At 35.8% G+C, this 9920-nt stretch overlaps 1 pseudogene across 1 annotated transcript; it reads right to left on the bottom strand.

The window, feature by feature from the left end:
- Nucleotides 1–646: 646 nt before the first annotated feature.
- Nucleotides 647–3506, bottom strand: LOC147543525 (uncharacterized; annotated as a pseudogene). Its single transcript, XR_015223888.1, has 6 exons — nt 3027–3506; nt 2779–2872; nt 2628–2695; nt 2490–2546; nt 1125–1323; nt 647–1004 (listed from the first exon to the last, which is right to left on the bottom strand). The product of XR_015223888.1 is annotated as an uncharacterized LOC147543525 (transcript).
- Between the last annotated feature and the right edge of the window lie 6414 nt (nt 3507–9920).

The raw sequence follows: 9920 nt of genomic DNA, 5'->3' as shown, positions 1-9920 counted from the left end.
GACAAGATTATGAACCATGGTAGGCAGTGAAATCCAACTATTCAAGAGTTGATGACGGCGGTTTTTTTCTATGGTGGTGACGGTTTTCCGGTGATGACGGTGGTTTTTCGGCGACGGTTTCCGGCGACAATGACGGTTTTCCGGCGAAAGCAACGGGGATTTAATTTAGTTTTTCTTTATTCTGTATTATTTTATGTTTTGTTGATCTTTAGGGTCCTTTTATTCGTGATCTTTAGGATCCTTTCATCTTTTTTCTTTCTTTTTCGTCAGAGTCTAGTCCAAGTTCTCTCACCTCATGAGGTACTTTACATTCGAAGTTCTTAGAATTTACTTATGTAACTCTCATGTCGCTGAACAGAGAGAAATTACTTTTGCCATGTAAACCAGTGATTTAATCACTTAAAGAATGAAAATGGTTTCAATGGTTTCAAAAAAAAGGAAAAAAAATTGTTTATTTAGTTTTATATCCTCGAGTTCTATTTCCTCTAATTATATTTTCATTTTGTCCACGTTTGTCTAGGTATGGGCGACCATTAGAAAACTTAGATGCCTATTCTATTTGGATGACCCCTAACATTTAAGTACCAACTTCAAATCTTCTTTGTCAGCAAAGAAGGAAAAATAACTTCATTTCTAACCAAAAAAGCAAAAATAACTTCAATTTTCTTTTATTACTCCAACTGATGAATCTCAAAGAAAGGTTATCTCCTCTCCTTGAATTCTATATGCATTACAAGAAAAATGTAAAAAAAATTTGAAACCATGAACCACACTTCATTGCCAACCCACCTAAACCTAATCGGATATGCTTCATCGGGTTAGCACCATCATCCAAAAGCATAAGAACCATCTTTCAAAACCGAAGAACCATCCTACGTTCTTATACCAAGATTTTTCGAGTCCCGCGGTGACGACATGCTTTGACGAGCGGATACCTTCTGTTGCTTCCCCGTTCGTCTCCAGCTTCCTCCTCTACCCCTCTTATCTTCCACTCGACCTTCCGCCTAATCAAATACAAAAAAAACGATCAGTTTTTCCCACATTACCCTCATACCAAGAGACCAAAGTTAACGCATAAAATGAGAATACATCACAAACTGCAAGAGGAGCCCTGTAGGACTTACCCCCAAACAGAAACTCTGCATTGGATTCGGGTGGTCTGAATTCCCCATTCCTACTGTCTGTGCAATTTTGCTTGCTATTGTTGTTGCTGCTACCGTTTGAAAGTGGAGTCTGGGATGCCAAATTAGAGCACTGCAAATTTGCTTGGACCATTTCCTCAAATAAAACTTGAAGGTCCTCAAAAGACTCCGCTTTCGCATTCTGCAATTTAAAAGCAACTGGCAAGTAAGCACCTTAAGAATTTGAGCTCTGTTTTGTTTTTAAGCAAATTATATCCATCATTCTCAAAGAGTTGTATAGCAAACCATAATTGCTGCCCCATCAAAATCTCCTCTGTATATCCATGCTAGAATTATTACAAGGCAACTTATGAACCATTTTCAACTTGTACAAATCGAAAAGTAAATATGACTAATTACAATGTATCATGGTATATTAAAAACAACCAATGGCCTAGAGTACTATTAAACTAAAATCACGATGATAATAACGCTATTTCGCTAGCCAATATGGCAGAAATTGAATGACACAATGCACCTTGAAAACTAGAAACATGATATAATCAACCAAAACTAGTGGGGTACATGTAGAAAGTTGGCAACTTGGCGTACAAGTTGCATAACAAGATTCCAAGATAATTTAAACGAGGGCTTTTTTTTCTATGTCGGCAGACTTGCAACTTGCAAATGTAAAAGTTGTTATTATCAGTCCTCGTAAAGAATCAAAATATTTAGCAAGTTGGGAGTAAATTGCGGGATCTTCATGTTCTTGTGTCGATTAAAGTCAAGAAAACATCACAACTACCAATAGGGTTGTGCACCTTTACGCAACAGTACCCGAGACTGTGACCGAAAAGCGGATCCAATGGAAAATCCGTAAGTGGTTTATTAGTTTCGTGTACTTCCAACTCAAAACCGATCAACAACAATAGAATAGCTTACATTGGAAACACGGAGACTTCTTTAGTTCATGTGGGACTATTCTTACATTTACGAGCTCATAAAAGTTGAAAATTTTTGTGACAAGATAAAAAAGGTAAATTAGGTTTTCCACTTTTTGTTAAAAGTTTTATCAATAGTAATGTTTTCGTTTTCCTATAGGTCAAATCTCAAAAATGAGGTGAGGTCTGAATTGACTCGAATCAGAATTTTCGAATATTTGCTTTCATGTCTGATTTGCCTCCTTTTGTTTTCCTACAGGTCAGATCTCAAAAAGGAAGTGAGGTCTGACTTGACTCGAGTCAGAATTTTAGAATATTTGCCGATTCGCTTGAATTGACTATCTGAGTTGATTTTAGATCTATTTGAGTCAGACAATCCAAATGTAAGTGAATCACATCAAGACAACTAGAAAAGATAGAATCTTACATTGGGTTTTGTTTGGGCCATCAAATCCACCATTTCACCCAAAAAGTCTCCCATTTCCTACAAACAATATTTTAAAATATAAAGATTGAACAAAAGATTTGATCAACTTTATCAAAACATATTAGGGCAAAATCTTACATTTTCTTCTTCATCATTCTCATAAAATCCCAAATCATACATAAATCTTTTACTTTCATTAGAAAGCACTGCAAAAAAAAAGTTTAATTTAGAAGAGAAATAGACAGACACAAGTGAAATGATTTCAAAAGAAATAAACCCCATTAATTACCTGAATAAGCTTCTTGTATTGCTTGAAATTTCTTCTTTGATTCTTCAATAAATTTCAAATTACCTGAAGATGAACATCTATCTGGATGCCATCTCTGAAAATTAAATCAACCCATAACTTAATTTGATTTTATTTTGTAAAAGAAATAACTTTTTCAAGATTACAGAAATTATGTCACTTCCAAATCGATTTTAACCAAAACCCAGTTTACAAATTCAGAAATTAGAAAGATTAATTCTGTTACTAACCAGTGCTAACTTCTTATAAGCAGTCTTGAGCTCAGAAACAGTGCATTCTTTCTTCAACCCTAAAACAGAATAAAAATCTTCAATTTTTTCTCCTCTATCCGCCATTAAATCCCAAATAAGAGATTTTCAGAGAAGAAATAATGAAGAAGAAAACAAAAGGGTTCAATTAAACCATGGAAAACTCGACGAATTTCAATTTTGAAAGATGGGTATTATAGAAATAGAATCAAAATCACATCTTTGTTGATTCAAACACGGAAGTCTGTAAAAAATTCATCTTTTTGGGAAAATCTATAGAGAAGAAGAGAAGAGAAAGAACAGAATATTGCAGCTAATAAAGCTAAAGAAGACTCTAGAAGAGAAGAAAGTTCATTGGATGAAAGAGTTAATGGACGGCCAAGATTTAATGTTTTTAAGGCACCTACTGTAATTATCTTAAGCGCTCCACTTAGAAATAATGCCTCTTTAGGAATTGGCTGTGAAAAGGGCGCTTATTGGAATTATACTGGGTGTTTATAGACTTTCCCGTAGTTAGAGATATTTTTTGTAGAGAGAGAAAGAGAGGGAATCTAGAAAGTTCTGTTTGTCTTTCTCTCTCTAGAAATGCGTCTAATTCGACGTAAAAATCGGTTTATATGACCCACCAAAACACCAGTCAGTCACCACCCACGGTTGAGAAGATGGAATTAATAAATCTAAAAAGTGTGTTAATGTATTTGATTACGTGGTAATCACTGTGAGGATATAGTCTTGGTTTTCCCTGGAATTACATTTATGCCATTGTTGACAATTTCTAAACTTGATGTGCTTAAAAATGCCCTCGAGGTTGGTGACTTGGATGGTCCTCTTTCAACAAAAAAAAAAAAAAAAAAAGACTTGGATGGTCCTCCCTCCAAGTGATCATCATCTATAAAATTTGTGGTTTAGACTTCTTAGCTCTTAAATATGAAATCCTTGAATCTTCTTAGCCTTGGATGGGAGAAATTACCATATCTGGAATGTTCGCCCGAGCTTGAATGAGCCAGCAAAACCAACTCACATGAGTAATATTCACCAAGACAAGCTAAATTTTAGTGGGTGGTCAGGGGTAATTGATGGGCCTAAAAGGTTACCCTAAATAGGTCTCCACCCGCAAGTATACGGGCGTCAAGTAATAACCCGGTAAGACCGGGATCGATCCTCAAGGATAGAGAGGTAATTCGGATATCGAGAGAGTCTAGCCACCGGTCTAGGTGTCACTCACTATCTCAGACTAAAATAAAAGGTGATAATTTGGTTTTTGGATTGATTTATAAGAAACAACGAAAAGTAAACTAAACTATATAAGGAGAGACGAGAAAGATTCGGGAAAAAAGGGTCGAGCAAGAATCGAATGAGAGGGATACTTCGATCCACAAAGTCGATAGTGACTATTACTAATAATCAATAAGCATGAAAAGTTAGTTAACTTCACCCATTTACTTGGATTGGTCAACGAACTCTTTGTATAACTCAGATTCTAGTCCATGAACGGTCTAAGAACCCGGAAGATTTCATCATTAAAACTCATTTGTCACATCAAAACATGTATCACGAGTATCCGAATACAAAAGTTAGCTAGACATGGCGATACAAATAATAAATGGGAAGAAAATAAAGAAAGACACGAGTTAAGGTGAGAATCTCCCTATTCCGATGAGGCGCGAGACTAAGATCGACGGAAAATATATGTGTTTAAGTGCTGTCGATCTCCCTGTAACAGAATGCAGGGTTCCCTTTAACAATGTATAATAGGTGTCCTCTCAGCAGAACCAGAGTTCCCCTCAGCAACAGAGCTTCTTCATCCTTTCAAGAAATCACCACCATGAAAGCTTGGTGAAGCTTTCTCTTTCTAAACTTTCAACCCAAAACACAACCAAAGATCAAGAGCATCAAGGTAAAAAGAAGTTCCAAACGAAAACCTTATAGTTTCCGGCCAAAGAAATGGCCGGAAAACTACAACCAAGTCCGGCCAAGATATCTCGAAGTTCCGGCCAAGTAATAGTGTCGTCCCGTGCTATTGCTTCAACCGAGCAGCTGTTCGTGCTTTTCTCTGTCCCGTACCAGCGTCCCTTAGCAAATCCGAGTTGCTGTTGGCGAGCTATCACTCAAAACCGAGCTGTTCTAATGGCAGTAAAAACCGGATCTGTTGCAGGCCGTCCCGTGCTTTCCAATCTAGTCCCGAGCTGAAGCCCTTCCTGGTTTCTTCGTCCGAACCTATGGATTCACAGTCCCGAGCTCTCTAATGTTCTTGCAATGGAGATCCAACCTGCTGCAACAGCAACCCGAGCCCGTCATTCGTGATCTCTCTTCTCCGTCCCGTGTCTCCTTGAGGAACAACCGAGCTGGTTTGAACCCTAGAAGCTGCTGCCGTGTCCCTCGCCGGCAAAAGCCTTGGCCGGCTTTCTCCTTCCCTCTCTCTCTAGCTTTTCTCAACTAAACCCTAATTCCTAATTGAGAAGATGATAAACCCTTAATCAGCTTTTGTTTTTTTTTTTTCTCATGTACCCCAAATACAAATCCTTGACTTGGTTTAGGCCCATTGACTTGGTCTTGGGGTGCTCATAAAGCCTTCTTGACCTTCTTCTTTAGCTTTGGTCTTGGATTTGGGCCTAGATGAATAAACCAAAGGGGGCGCCCTCATCATTCTATACACCCTCTAACTTTTGGTAAAGACCGAAATACCCTCCAACTTATTTCTTCCGTAATTTCTTCGTCCGAACTCCGATTCGACTTCCGTCTTCGCCGTTGGACTCGCCATCGACTCCACTTGCCACTTAACCTCTGATATCTGCAAAAATTACCAAAATACCCCTGGTCTCTCTTTCCTTTCGGTCTCTTCCACATGAGATAAAATGTGATAAATGTTCCGTTTTATTCCGAATGAAACGTCAAACTCCAAATAAGGTACCTACCAAGAAAAGCTTATAAATAATTAGAAATAAAACACGAAAAGAACTAACTCATCGAAGTTAAGCGATCCAAATGTGGCATTTTAACGCCACATCAGTAATTCTTTCCACTACTCAATCGAACTTGAGCCCTTGACAGTATGTCTACGGCTCCAATAAAGTATTTATGAATAGACTATTGATGGGTTACATAAGACACTACCAATTATACAACTTTTATCTAGTCAAATGATGGAAAACGTTTATATGGTGTACTTTATATCTATGGATTTTGCATCAAAAACAAATCCTTACTTCAAAGAATGTACGATAAATTTTCTTTTCCGTTGATAAATAATTATGATAATTAGCAGGACCGTGTGCTTTCTACATTCACGATTCATGATCGTACCTCACAATACTCTTAGTATGATTTCGTGTCGGGCATTTTTAACTAAATTTTCTCTCGCACGAAGAAGATTAGAAGAAAGAAGCGAATTTGTAACTGATTAGACAAAATTTAGTTGATCTCGACTTGGGCATTCGGGGGTCAAACCAATAGCAGTATAATTGTTGGTCCATTGATTTGGTTATATCTGATAAATTGACGTTAATTTTCACTTAGAACAAGAGAAGCAAGAAGCTGATTTCTTTAGTTAGATAGCTCTATTCTTTTCTGTTGGAAGAAGATACCCATCAAGGGAAGTTTAAAGGTGCCCCTCCAATTGCTATAGCATATACAACACTAAATTTAACTCCAAGGGTCGCCTATAGTAGTATTCCATTGGGGCGTCTAATAGAATTTCCCTTCCATCACCTACTTGCCTTTTGTGTAGTATTAGGGGCACAACAGTTTTTACAAATGACCACACAGCTAGAAGCACACCAAGCAAAACTGAAAGAGGCTATGACATCTAAGTCCAAAATTAGGAGGTCGACACGTGTCTCTAAGGCCCCTCGAACCAGCCTGCTCTGACTCTAAAATTAATCAGGTTAGTCTTGATTGTAGTTCTGCTCTAAGTCTTGGAGCAGTCGGGGAGGTCTGTGAAAATCAATCGGCCTTTAAGCCCGTATTGTCTCAAGACGCAGAAAGACGAATTCGAAACCCGACTTACCCAAGTTAAGCTCTAACTTGACCCTAAGGTTCAGGGCGGAAAAGTCCACAAAATCTATGTTCTAAGTAACATTGACGACGAAAAATCGAAAATACACCGAAAAGCAACTTTCCACAAATAATCTTCTGAAGCGGCCGCTCCCCTTGACTCCATCCTTTTCTATGTAATATTTCTTTTCTCTTTTTAGGACAGGGCTCCTATAAATTATAAATTATAAATTAGTATCTACTCCAGTTATAATTTCTTTTGTATTTCTTGTTGTCCTTAACTTTTTCTTGTTAATTTCTTTTGTTTTTTTTTCCTCTTTTGAGGTCCGGCTACAATAAATTATGAATTAGCGTCTACTCAAGTCATAATTAACCCCACAACCGTCAAACTTTAAACTAACCACCAAATAGTATTAAGGTAAAGCCGTAAAGGAACATGTATATGATTATAAAATTTCGACCTTCGTAGTCTGTTTCTCTCTCGCTGTCATCCTCCAACAAACGGTAAGAATTTTAGTAAAAAAAACAAGCATAGAATATATAAAGAACAAAAAGAATTAGAAGTTTATATTAGGCCATAGAAAAGCTTATCAATAAACTAATCCTTATTAATCAATACCACTAATTTGCTTTTTTATCCCCCTAAAGTTAGAACACTCCGCGGCTCAATTGAAAAGAAGAAGAAAAAAGAAAAAGGAAAAGAAAAATGATAATGATGACCGTTTGGTGTATTATTATACTGTTAATTGTTTTGACTTTTGAACATCTCTATTACTTTCTTCTTCACGAAGTAACTAATTAATATGTATTAATCAATTTGGCTAATACTTATTTCTTACACAAAAATAATACAGTAAAATACTCTGTATTATAAACGGAAAACAGGGTAGTCTAAGGGGGTTTAGTGGACATTAATTGACAAAATGTACATAGACATTTGCTAAGATTTCAAGACATTTCATGAATTAATTGCTTTTATTGAAATTTTAAAAAGTAATTTTTGAAATTTGGTGGACATTAGATACTGTATTAAAGTAAAATACTAAAACTGATAAATATTAATTATTAGATTTATTATAATCTTATCTTATAAAACAACACATTGTTACTAATACTTCAAAAATAGGCCAAAAATATCTTGTTTTAAGTGGGTGAATTTTTTTCGAAATTTTATCTAAGATGACTCCAACTCAAGTAATTAAATTTTTCTTCCTCTGGCAGACTGTTGGATATTATTTCTCTATCGAGAGAAGTCTGGAGGGTACCCCTGGAGTCTGATGATTCCGTTGTCTGGAACTTGATTTTCTTCTTTGGAGATATTAAATTCCTCTTTCACCCTACTTGGGAGGTGTTATTGCTTGTGTTTCAGGGACAAATTTGGACGGATTTGTTCGAAAGCTTTATAGAGTGGTGCTGGTTTCTTGAGATCTCATGCTCGAGCTTGGATGGGTTGCAATGGAATTTTATTATGCTACACACCACTTTATTGGATCTCGTTGTTACTCTTCCACTTATGAAGGATGGTCGAAAAACTGCTACAAACGAGTTGGTTTGTTTGACGGCTTATGACTCAGCCACTACAGTTAACAATAGGGATTTGAGTTTCACTTTATACTTTTCAGCTGTTAACTCCCTCATTGTAACTTTGCTTTCTCATCTGTAACTTTTGACATATAAATAATACAATGTTTACAGTTGTCTCAAAAAAAAAACTCAAGTAATTAACAAAAATTTAGCCTTTCTTGATACTACTGAGGACATGAAGAAGGTACCAAATCTTTAGCCCCCTCCTCCCCTACCAACCCATTTTCAATTTTTTTTTGTTGAAACAACCCATTTTCAAATTAAACACAAATATATCTTTTGTAGATATTAAAGTTACATCATGTATTAGTACTATATTTCATAATCACCAGGCGGTCTTTTATACGCCCACACTTCCCTCATTAAAACTAGATCAGCGGAAGAATGCGAAACTATAGCTATCCTGCCTTCTAGAAATCAAACGGGCGACCACTCATAAAATAAAACACCCTAATATTGAGAGCGATAACCAAGCTATTATCAACCATCTTAATAATGACCCAAGCTATCACATCCATTGGCAAACCAAAGCTCGTGTTCCAGTGATCAAACACCTGCTCGAGCAATTTCAGGAAGTCATCTTCACGCATCTTCCCCGTAATTAAAGGCAATAATGATCTCACTGATGAATTAGCTAAATGGGCTAGAATAACTAACAGTATTAAGAACTCCCCAGTCTGTTCCCAATATTTTTAGTCATAGATATTGTAATAGTACTATCCTTACTTAATCTACATTTCTTCGCAACAAAAATAATATCTATTACCGATTATTATTATTATTATTATTAATAATATTATTATTAATATTATTATAATTTTGATTTTTGATTATGTTCGATAATCAAAATGTCCAAAAATGTCATCTATATTTTACAAAACATTCTTTCTCCAAAAGCTCTCCTATTTTATTCTAATAAAAAACTAAGATGTCTACAAATGTCTATAAAACTGAAATATTTTCAAATATCTGACATCTCGTGTTCCAAATAAACATCATACATTTGAAATGTCGCTAACGAATAATAAAAACAGTAGTAAACATTTGAAACATCTCAACCAATAACACAAACATTGAGAGACATTACAAATATTTATGATCGTAATATACTATTATATTAGTAATCACATTCTCCGTCCAATAATATATTTTCTTGAGAGGGGAATTCTAAATATAAAGGGAATTAGTTGAGTCTGCTCTTTCTTTTTTTACTTGTAATAATCAATGGATTAATCAAATAACAAAATCAATTTACGATCATACCAAACGATATAGTTAAATCACATTACTTGATTTTTT

This window comes from Eschscholzia californica, unplaced genomic scaffold, assembly GCF_041429995.1.
Source record: "Eschscholzia californica isolate CP2 unplaced genomic scaffold, dmEscCali1.0.p SCAF_4, whole genome shotgun sequence".
NCBI classification, from domain to species: Eukaryota; Viridiplantae; Streptophyta; class Magnoliopsida; order Ranunculales; family Papaveraceae; genus Eschscholzia; species Eschscholzia californica.
This window is presented reverse-complemented; position numbering and strand designations above follow the sequence as displayed.